Source organism: Archocentrus centrarchus, chromosome 20, assembly GCF_007364275.1.
Source record: "Archocentrus centrarchus isolate MPI-CPG fArcCen1 chromosome 20, fArcCen1, whole genome shotgun sequence".
NCBI classification, from domain to species: Eukaryota; Metazoa; Chordata; class Actinopteri; order Cichliformes; family Cichlidae; genus Archocentrus; species Archocentrus centrarchus.
In genome coordinates, this window is record NC_044365.1 from 26,282,978 (window position 1) to 26,295,347 (window position 12,370).

Genomic DNA, 12,370 nt, shown 5'->3' on the forward strand with positions numbered 1-12,370 from the left:
AAAACTAATCTCGGCCTATGACAGATGGGATAAACTCCAGCCCCCGAAAAGGATGAATGGAAGAAAATGGATGGATGGACTAAAAATGACGCCAAAAAAACATTAATCTTCACAAACACAGTCAAATGAAAGCAGCATTTTTACTTTTGTACTTTAACTCAAAAGTGATTTTAAATGTAAGATATGTACTTTTACATGGTTGTTTTAATACTGTTTCCTCCACTGTATGCAGCACTCCCCCCTCAATACTAAACAGGCACTGTGAACTACAGAAAAAAGCTTTCCTGGTCTAACAAATCACAGTTTCAACAACACAAACATGCTGGTAGATTCATGCTGGGCTATAAGAAACAAGGTGATGCACTCATTATAAATGGTTACAGCACAGGTTAGTGAGAGCTGCTGCAAACCTGACATCAATTCCATTTCACAGCTTTGGGATGAACTCAAGTCTGTATCCTGTATGAGGTGCAGAGGTAGGAAAAAGTACTCTGTACTTTTACTTCAGTTGAAGTATTAATACTACAGTGGAGAAATCTCCTGTTCCCAGGCGTGCACTAAACATGTGACTTAAGTAAAAGCCAAAAATATTTGCATTAAAACACATGTAAATTAAATATTTACCAGTAGATGTATGAACACCTCAAAATAGTACCTAAACACAGTATGTGAGGGAATGTACTTCCCATTAAGCTAGGTCAGGCTAATGATGGCTGTCTCTTTGGCCATCTTTTAAAACACAAACTGTGATCCAAATACAAATAAAATTAAAACCTTGCTACTAAAGTGCACTTGCCTTTACTTAGACACAGACAAAAAAAACATTTTAACAGACAGAAATAAAACTACAAATAACAAGAGAGTTCTACATGGGTCCATGTCTTCAACATGTGTAAATACTAGTTGGATTTTTTTTTTTTTTTAATTTTAAAACCAGGAACTGAAAAACTTGAGATTAAGAGGTTCTTTTGTGCGAATGTCCTTGACTGGCAGAGGCAGTATCAGTCAGGCATGTTTTTCCAGTGGTGGGAGAAACCTGGACTCTCAGAGAAACATGCAAACCTCACATACATTTATGTGGATATAAATGGTAAATGGACTAGTTCTTATATAGCGCTTTTCTACTCAGTCAGAGCACTCAAAGCGCTATTACAACATGTTTACATTCACCCATGCACTCCCATTCATACAAGCACTTCCATATTTACTAAGCTAAGTGCTTTAATTAACTATCATTCACACACATTCATACTCCGACGGGACGGTCGGAGAGCAACTTGGGGTTAAGTATCTTGCCCAAGGATACATTGGCATGTAGCCTGGCTACTCCAGGCTACATGCCAATGTAGCCTGGCTACTCCAGGCTACATTGGCATGTAGCCTGGAGTAGCCAGGAATCGAACCGCTGACCTTCTGATCAGTAGGTGACCTGCTCTACCTACTGAGCTACAGCTACTCATATAGTATATGAGTAGCATTCATTTCATTGTTTAATAGAATTTGTTTAAATGTTTAGTAATAAATATTAAGGGAACAAAGTTTTTGACCACAAGTGTATTTTGTTTTTCAAAAAAATAATACTTATTCATGTAATATTGTACATGTATTCAAGTGTTATGTATTTAAATGGTTATAACCTGTTACTGTAATGCACACAACAAGTAAAATTAATCAGCTATACTCAAAAGTATCTCATGCCAACAACCCACTGTCATTTTAAATAACTCTATTTAGCATATTATCATTTTGACCTTCTGATCAAGAGGTCAGAGGTCAAATGTAACATTTTAAATCTTTGTACAGTACTTTCTATGTGTTTACAATACACACCACACTTGTAAGAATCATAATTTCTGAGTCATAAGGCTTTTTGTCAATTTTTGACCAATAAATCATTAAGTTGACCTTGAAGACTGTGCTGGATGTAAGCCGAATTTTAATGGATTGGCAACATGACCCCACTCTGCACCCCTACAAAGTTTTATCAGAATTTATTCAAAACTTTTCGAGCTATCGTGTTTAAAGACAGAATGACCGCCTTGGGTTCCCTGGAGCCCTCGCTCCTCGACTGGGGGGGCTCCGTCTGAGACCACCCTCTCCCGTCTGCTGGGGTAGGTGTGCGGTTGTCTTTGGACTGAGTGGCCGGGGGTCTTCCTGGCTCTTGGTGGGCTGCTGGTGGCCTGGGGTTCCGGGGGCTTTCCGTACCTGCCTCTGGCTTCTGATGGGTGGAGCTGCAGCGTTTTGCCCTCATTGGTAAGTACGTTCCATGACACAGACACAAACATGACACAGACACAAACGCCCACTCAATCACTCAACAAAATTGTTGGTGTGCGTAACATGCTTTGTTAGTTTTGTTTTTCACACACAAATTTATTTTTGCAAGTATTGATAGTATTTTTTTATATGTTAAAGTGATGAAGTATCTGATTAATAGACTTGTGCTCTTTCCCCTTTTTTTTTTGCTCCCTTTCTCTCTCCCTTTTTCTTCTCTTTATTTTCCTCTTCTTCAGCCTGTCAGCTCTGGCTGTTACATAGTATGTGGAAAAATAACTCAGATAAATAAAATAAAGGGTTAAAACATCAACAAGAAGAGCCTATTGAGAACCTATAGAGCTCATCTTGAAATAGCAAATATGTTTGGCACAACAACGCATTCAGATCACAGTTCTGCTTGCAAGATCTACCAGACATGACAGGCTTTAAAAAAAAAAAAAAGACAGAATGACATGCACACATAAATGCTACCAAAAACATAACCTACTAGGTGGAGGTAATAAACTATTGTTCCAATGTTTCCAAAAGCAGGAAAAATATATTGTATCATTTGAAGTAGATACAGTTAAAACCATTATGACGACATTTTCTGAATCAGTTAATCAGTACATCAATTTATATATAAAGTTTCTCAACACCAGCTCTCGCACCATCTTGGAAGCTTGAGCACGATGCTGAATGCATCATTATATGCCACCTTTAGCTTTTTCATTTTTGATATACTCTAAGTGCAGGGTCCACTAAATATCATAGCAATGGTGGGCATCAGGGTAAGGCTGCACCTGGATGTTATATAACAAATAAAAATATGTGTCCTTTTTGAAGTTATACGCCCTTCTGTAAATGTGTCAGACAGTTGACAAAAATTCAAGAAAACTCTTTGATGTCAAAAGACGAATTGCCCAGAATTATGGTGCTGCTTCATTCTTCCCTTCATCTAATGATTTAAGTGTAAATATGCTCACAATAATTGAAGAAATACAACCGTCACAAAAAGACCTATCTTTCTTTCACTGTCTTGTCCACTAGAGTGCGCCATCATATCAAATGTTCCCCCTTCTGCTACCAAGACATTACTATAAAGCCTTTCCTGTAAGCAGCAAAACCCTCTTTCTTCTCAAGCCCTCCTACTCCTACAGACACAATTACACCAGGATGAGAAGCACTTGTTGTGCTTCCACGGCTTTTTGGAGCAATTAATGGCTGCTCACCAAGCTGTGCAGCAAGAGGTGGGGTAGAGAGGAGAGGGAGAAAGAGGATGTAAGCAGGGAGTGAGAAAAATCCCCCTTTATGTTTGTCAAGGAGGAAGAAAGAGCTGTAATTATAACATTGGAGGCTTTGGATTGCAACTCCTCTCCTCTGTGTGTTAATTTGTGCCCCCATCAGGTCGTAGCAGGCAGCTTTTGAAAAGACCACACTCTTCCTGCCTCCATTTGTCCGTGAACACAACAGACAAGCTAAGCAGGAAACTCGTTATTTATTCGCCTCACAATGTCCTCCCAATTACTACTTGTGTGTGATGGTGCACAAATTCTTAAATATGCAGAAACCACGAATTTAATTAGAGACCTCTGATGTGTTGTTGATGTAACCTTGTTCATTTAAGTGATGAAAAGTGCAGCAAAATCACCTCTTTCTCTGCTGTTTCGTGAATAGTACACACATCTGTAGCTTTTAAATCATTAGGATTGAACAGGAAAACATATGCACTGCAGACCCACTCCTCTTTTTTCATTCAATTTCAATGGCTTGTCATGTTGTACTTATCTTTCAAGGAGTCAAAGTAGCTGGTTAATGACTTTAATGTCACCATGCAGTTAATTTGCTCCTATCCACAGTGGTCAGAGCTGTTCGAATAAAGTGCCAGGCAAAGTTTAAAAAAAAAAATAATAATTTTTTTTCCCCCCAAACTATCAAAATGTCCTTCTGGAGAGAGATTCTGTTGAGTGAAGATGAGAGAGAAGAAGCAGCATCCTCTGCTTAAAGAGCTGAAATGCCTTTGAAGTTTCAGTCACACTGAAGGCTCATCAACACATGGCTCAAGGCAAGGTTAGGGCAAGTCTCAGGGTTGGCACCTCCTCGATGTTTTGAAGGTTTTCACACTCTGGGCCAAGGCATGTCACTCAATAAGTCCTCGCAGAACATTAGTCCTATTGATGACTATGTTAACTGACATGCAGTTGATCAGAGGAATATTCTTTATGTATGTTTAGATGCTACCAGTAAAGAGTGGGATAATATGAGAGGATCAACAAATGTCAGCGGAGTCCTATTCAAAGCCACACTGAAGTTTCAAGGTGTTACTCAGAAAGCCAAGTGAAATAATCAGCAGAGTTTTATTTCCCATTTGAAAAAGCAGGGTTTTGACTGACAGTAATGTAAGTATTCTGCCTGCCCTTTCCCAAGGTGTCTCTGTTGCCATGGTTATATCATTATCAGCGAACTGAAAGTAGAGACTGAGCATTTTGCCGAACACAATGATATAATGTAGATGTGAGCTGAAAAGGCTTTATTGTACTGCTTACAATGAAAAATAGACATGAGTCATTTACAGTCTAATAGTTCCTCAATATTTTTTGTAATTGAGTTAATGCAGGTGTTGAATAGGGTCAATAATTATCAAGGAAATTACATTTTGATATGAAAAGATCTTATATATCACATTTCAGATAGTTTTGTTATATCTGTACCTGTACTTAGAGCAAAGAATAAAAACACAAAGGCAAGTTATGCAATGCATTGTGGTTAGTGTTATTATCTCTGCAGTCCACAGGGAGGCACCATCCATAACAAGGACAAACAGATTTAAACCTACCTCTACAAGGTGCCAAGTTTAGATATTGCTAAATGATGCTGTTACTAAAGGTACACCACTCAAGAATGTGTTTTGGTCACTTTTTCTTCCTTTAAAACTGTGGCTTTTACTGAACAAAATGATGAATGTTTAGACTATAGAAGCATTTTCTGATCCAACAGTTGTTTTTCATGTCAGACATTTTGGCTAAAACAGCAACTTATTTAGCTGATCAAGGTCTAGTGCATTGTGCCTTATGGGTAAATGACAAAGCTTACTGAAAAGGGATAAAATAATGAAATCATCATTAAAAAACAGTATTTTATATTTACTCAGGTTATCTATGTCTAATATTAAAATTTGTTTGATGATCTGAAACATGTATGTGTGACAAATATGCAAAAAAAGCTTAAAAAAAATCTGCAAAGGAGGAAAAAACTTTTTCACGGCACTGTAAATAAAAACAATGCAGTGATTTGCAAAAACCACACAATAGAAACTGGAACATGGAAAGCATATCAAATGTTTAAACTGCAAAAATGTACCATTAAGAAAATATAGTAGCTAATTTTGAATTTGATGGCCACAACATGTCTCAAAAAAGGTGGGACCGGGGCAACAAAAGGCTCTAAAAAGTAACAGCTGAAGGGACAGTTTGCAACTAATTAGGTTAACTGGCAACTGGTTGGTACCATGATTGGGTATAAAAAGAGCATCTGAGGCAGAGTTTCTCAGAAGTAAAGATGGGCAGAGGTTCAGCAATCTGCAAAAAAAACTCCACCCATCCATTTTCTTCCACTTATTCAATTCAGAGTTACTGGAGCCTATTCCAGCTGTCATAGGGTGAGAGGCAGGGTACACCCTAGACAGGTCACCAGTCTGTTGCAGGGCTAACACAGAGAAACAATTACACTCACATTCACACCTGTGGGCAATTTAGATTCACCAGTTAACCTAACCCAATTAACTGACTGTGGGAGGAAGCTGGAGTATCCAGAGAGAACCCCCGCCGACACGGGAAGAACATGCAAACTCCACACAGAAAGGCCCTGGCCAGATTGTGGATTCAAACCCAGAACCTGTTCGTGAGGCAACAGTGCTAACTACCTCACCATCCTGGTGCCAATTTGCAAAAAATGCATCTACAAATTGTATAACAAGACCTTGAATATCTCATCATTTACAGTATGTGTATGCATTGACTATGATACAGCAATGCTGCTGTGTTCTGTGGGCCAAAGTTGGGTTAAGATGAACTGAGGTGAAGTGGAAAACGGTTCTGTGGTCACACAAATCGATATTTGAAATTATTTTTGGAAAACATGGACACCGTGTCTTCCAGACTAAAGAGGAGACACCGGACTTAATGAAAGGTTTGAGGAATATCAGATAAACTCATTAACTTGTGGGTGATGCTGATGATACTTTGTCCTCGTTGACCTTAAAATTATGCCGACTACAAGAAGTGCAATGAAGTATAAGATGATTCTGTTAAATATGTACTAAAAAAATGTAGTCTATGAATGTCCTTGATTCAACAAATGATGTAAATATCCAGGAGAATCAGCTAAATCTTTAATCTTGGCAGTTTATAAGCTGTCTGACAATATGGTGCGCTACAGGAAGAAATAATTAGGTATAAGTTAGTGGGAGGTTTAAGTTACTACAGCTTGTCAGACAGCCTTCAAAAGAATAATGACCTAACACTGGCAGACGTTTGTCACAAAAATCAGACAACATGAAGAAATCAAGAAACAGCAACCCACTGTGGGCAAGACAACTGACCCCCCTAAAAATTGGCAGAAAGATGCAAATGTGAATGTGCTGAAAGTCATAAATGAAAGCAAAAAAATGCACATGGTGAAGGTAAAAAGAAGTTATGAAAAGGACAAATCACATTCCCTGAAAGACCTTACACCTGGACCGGGTGTAGAATGGAAGAAGTGCATAATAATGGCTATGTATATCAGACAGAGTGAAACTAAAGAACCAAGAACACTTAGTGGACTCTGTTTTTCTAGGAGATCAGTCAAAACCATGGCAGAGAATACTGAATTTGAAAGGGTAAACAACCTTTAATCAGGACACTGCTGCAGACACGACGGCCTTTCAAATACCGTTAAAGAGCACAATGTTTAGAGCTCGGCATTCTCACCACCAGAATGACAAAAGCACAACATGAGCTATAACCCTCTAAAGGTATGTGGACAGTTCAAAAGCATCATAGAATACAAGGCCTGGACAGCAAAGCAAATTGTGTTTGCAATAAAAATGCTGGCTATTTCCTTGTTTGACCTGACAGAAAACAAGTCAGTGCAGTTATGTGCAAAGTTGACAGTATTCAGAAAAAGAGACTGACATCAAACAGCTACACTCCAAGGTCCTTACAGGCCTGGAATGCCTGGGAATATAGAACTGAACTGAGGAAAGGAGCCAAGCCCTACACTCTGTTAGTGCCACATCGTGAGCCACTACTGTTGATTGACAAGGTTAAAGAGGAACTCCAATGGAGAATATGGGAGTCATAGCTCGCAAAAGTGGTCCACAGGTCATGACTGGCATGATTGCGAAAACTTTGTAGAATTCTTGTAGAGCCAAACCAGCTAAATCAATCTGCCAGTAAAGATACATTCTTCCTGCAGTCAGCAAAACGCTGATGTCACCTGTGGATTCTGGTGCACCTGAACATAATTAGCCAAGCTAACTGTGTTCATAATGCCTTTCTGGGTGTGTTTAGGATTTCATCTGTATCAGGAAATGGCAGATGCAGATTCTGTTACAACGAGGTTCATAGTGCACAGAAGGAAATCCAAAATCATGGCAGATACATGTCCATATGTCCATGTCCAAAGATGTGAGAAGAGTCTTGTACACGGTAAACTTTGTGGTGAAGTTCTCCCCATTTGTAGCCAAGTTCATACAGATGATAACAGACCTGCTCAAAGCAGACAGAACTGGGTCTGGGGGAGCATGCAGCAGCAGAGAAGTAGCATGATAGACTGAGCTCACCCACTGTCCTCACACGGTCCTACTCAAACAGAGCAGTAATAGCTGCTTATTTGAGCACGGAAGTAGTTAGCACGTACATCCATCATCCGTCAGGCTGGCTGAGATCAGGATCATAAAGGACATAGGCGATATCTACAAATGACTAAGAACCTACTGCAAGCATAATGGGCAATCAGAAAACCTTCCCACCTTATCTTCAATTGCCAGGACCTGATAGAGGGTGAAAACTTGTCATACCTGCCAGTATGTAAGAGAAAATTTGCAACAACATTCACAAAGTTCTCCAGGGTATCATTTTCAGTCTTTTGCCCGTTCAGCTGGAGAATCCAAATATGGCAAGCAAAAAGTGGAAAATCATGTGCAATGTAAGCTCACAAAGCACCAGAGCTGCTGCTGATGAAAACATGAAAACTGGTGGATCTTGGCAGTGCGTTTCAGCAGATCTTTCCCAGCAGAATAGTACAATGGACATGATGGTACGATCCAGCACCAAAACCAAACCCTTAGGCACCAGGTGGTCCGTCTCCCTCATGGTTATGGCCTTGTCAGTACAGGCTTTGGTGCACTGCATTTTCCACTTTTTGCCTCACATGATTGGTCCAACCTGACCATGGACTGCTGTGCTCTGGCAATATACTGTCTGCAGTCATGCCCTGGTGAACGTCATAAATCTTTAACCATGATGTGCCAGCTGGTGCTTAAAAAATTGTGCTAGTTTGGAATAAATGGAGGGACAATATTTAATTGTTCTTGAGGTCTTATTTTTCATTGCACTGCACTGTAAGATGTTTAAGAATGTATAATGGTTACACTGCAACCAAGCCAAAGAGCATGACTGGATACAGTTTAACAATACTATATAGTGCACTTATGTGGTGGCATCTGCACTTGTTGTGTTTCTCCATTTATTCAGGGTTTCTTTCATTTTTTTTTTAAATTGTCACCTATTTCACAAACATTTTAAAATACAGCATATTAACTTGATTCACTATTATTTGAATGATTTGATGGCAACTATGCGTAAAACATGTTAACACAATGCCTTAAATCTCAGGGCAAAGCTTTATCTTCAGAGTTCTCTATATTCAACTGATTTATGAAGCTATTCAGACATTACAGTGAATAATGCAGTGTGGTAGTCAGCAATCAGTAAAAGCACTCATCACAACTTTATATTTTCTGCACAAATGAAATGTTTATGTGGTGCACCTGTGCAGCTCTTAAAGCAACAGGGAATAATTCAGGGCCATTAATCTGTTCAAATGTTTCCCAGCAACAATCAAAACTATCAAATCAATGTTAATGCAACTCCCTGGATGAGAAAAATCTTTTCCTTGTGTACCGATAATGTAGCAAAGTACACAGGAACTGTTCCTTATGATGCTGTAATGAGTGCATGTGCCTGAAAAAGAAAAAAAAAATAGAGGCCTCTCATCTAACACTATCTGAACATACACATCTGGCCACTGCCATTCATTTCCTAGTAAGTCACGTGCAGTCCTGCTTCTGCCCTTACGTTCCAGATTATTGTCAGTTCATTCTATATTTTAGGGACAGGTCAGAGCAGCTACACTGCTGTGGTTTATTATGCACTAATATCTTTTCTGTATGTTCATTATGCTTTACTGCTGTTCTGGGAACTTGGACACCAGCAATACATCTCATAAATATGAATCTTCCATCTATGGAGAAGATGAAGGCAATATATGAACCGAAGGAATGCGAGAAAGCACTGCGTCCAAAGATTTGGTACCACATCAACAGTATACTTCATATTTGGACTGTGCGCTCTGTTCTGTGCTGATGACTGGAGACACTCAAGCTGTGGGCAGGCTGCTTATTGAATTCAGAGGTTGGAATGTGTCCTGTGCTTGGATGGTATGCTCAAACCAAGGCTTTGCATTGCAGGGGGTAGCACAGAATGGAAAGGTCTGAAATGTAATGCATTTGAAATGAAATGAATAGGCACCAAGGAATGAAATATGACATGCTCGCTCCTGAGTCCTGAAGTCTGGGGAGCCCCCGGCTGGGACTTCATACTCAGCTGTGCATATATATTGCGTGTCTATATGATGACACATACACATGCACTTACATTTCCTCTAACACACACAAATTTATATACACATACATACATATATATATATATATATATATATATATATATATATATATATATATATATATATATATGTGTGTGTGTGTGTGTGTGTGTGTGTGTGTGTGTGTGTGTGCAAGCGCTACTAGAAGTTGATTGTGTAATGTGATGCTGTGATACAGGCTGCTGCTTCTCCTGTGACTTCTTCTCCTCTCCCTCCTGTTCAGGTCTGATGGAGCTTAAGGGCCATTAAAAGCTCTCTGCTTCATGAGCAGTTTCTATTGATCACATTGACTCAACCCACTGTAGCCAATGATCCGATTACAAGTGTTGTACCCCCATTCTTATCCCCTCCTCCTCCATCTTCTCTCCTCTTTGCCCCTCCCTTCTCGTCTTCATCTCCTTCTCCGTTTCTGGTTTATCGTTCTCTGTGGAGGTTGCTCTGCCTCTGCTGATGTCAGCAGTGGGGCATACCCAGAAGGCCCCGAGGCCCCTCTGCAAGCCTCTGAATATTTGCTTGCGTGTCTATCTGGATTTTTGTCTTTTGGTCTCAGTGTCCATTCGTGTATGTTACCCATTCCTTGTTTCTGTGCTCTCACCGTCCACTCATCTCTGAACACAGCAGAGTTGATGAACCTTATTTCTACATGAGAGAAATGGATTGGCTTTGCCCCTAAGCTAAATGAGCTGAGACAGTCTGAAAGGCATCAGCTAACACCCTCCCAATTCCCACCCCTCTGAACATCACCTCCTCCCATCCTTGCATGGTCAAACAGCCCTAGGGGAGCACTCTGCAAGACCACTTTGGTTATTAGCGGTGACAGGGGCTCAAGGAAAGCTTCTTAGTTTGTACTGTACAGGAAGTGTCCCACTATGCTGTTAACTCAGGGGGATTCCCACAGAACTGGATACCTATTCCCTCTCAGAAATGCCTTATCTTAAAGACATCTGGCACAATGAGGGAGGATTGTTAATTTTTTTAGCCACAAGAGTAGTGTTTACTTGTGAATGGCAGAGATTCATGAGGATTTATTTTGACTGGGGATCCTCTGACTTTATTCATATATTTTGATTGATTGCAATGACCATATCTTGTATCTCAATGCCTTTAAGACTCTGACACCACCATTAGGTGAACATTTAGGAATGTCCGATACAATAGCAAATATCAGCCTGTTGACGAACCTTGCAAACATAAACTGTCACACACAAGGGTGCAACATACAGGAAAATTTGATCTCAACTTGGCCAAACGTGTAAACTATAGCCTAATAATTTATGAAAACCACAACTTGAAGTACAAGGACATTCTTAAAACATTCAGATTTAATAAGCTAATGATTTACAAAACATATGACAAACAGCCTGAGACAATCTTCAGGAAACTAAAAGGAATTTCAACAATATGTCTCAGTTTTTTCTGCTTTCAGTCTGCTATCATACTATTTACAGCTCAAAGAGACACAAGACCTTCAGCTGTTGAGCACTTTGGAACTGAACAATTGTATTTTACTTCTTTATGATTCAAGCAACTTGTCAAGCTCTAGAAGTACAACTTTCTACTTTGCCTGTGCATGACTACGGTAACAGTAACGGCACTGCATTTTATTGAAGAAATGTAACTGCTAATGACTCTCCTGCAATTTTCACACTTCTCAAAGCCATCCAGTGGACCCTTGGACCTTTTGGCTGGCTGGTTCTGGCCACAGTGCCAGCGGCCACTGTGATTTTTGCATAAAATGACAGTGTAAGTAACAGCCGTAAAATATTCAGCCCAAACATACTTCAAGACCAGAGCTTTGACTGTGTGAGATGAGCGCATTGAATTGAATTATTTTACACAGTGGTCATGAAGTCAAGAGTTTGCCTGTTGGGTTTAGCTGACTTACATTTCAACAGCTTTTTTGATGAAGACTGACTGAAAATGCTCTAAATACCTCACGGACAAGTTTGATACCATTTTAAATACTGTAATACATATTGTTGTTCTTTAAAGAAAAGGCGCATGCTGTGACAGAACTGGGTCTAATAGCAGTCATAGCTATGCGATAGGAGCTGCTGCCTGTCCTGGTTCTATCAATCAGCTGTAGCAGGGAGGGATTCACAGGCCCCAAAACAATACAGAGAGAATAACTGAAACTGCATCAGGCCAGCACAGGATGATTCACTCACAACAATGGGAAAATTGCTGG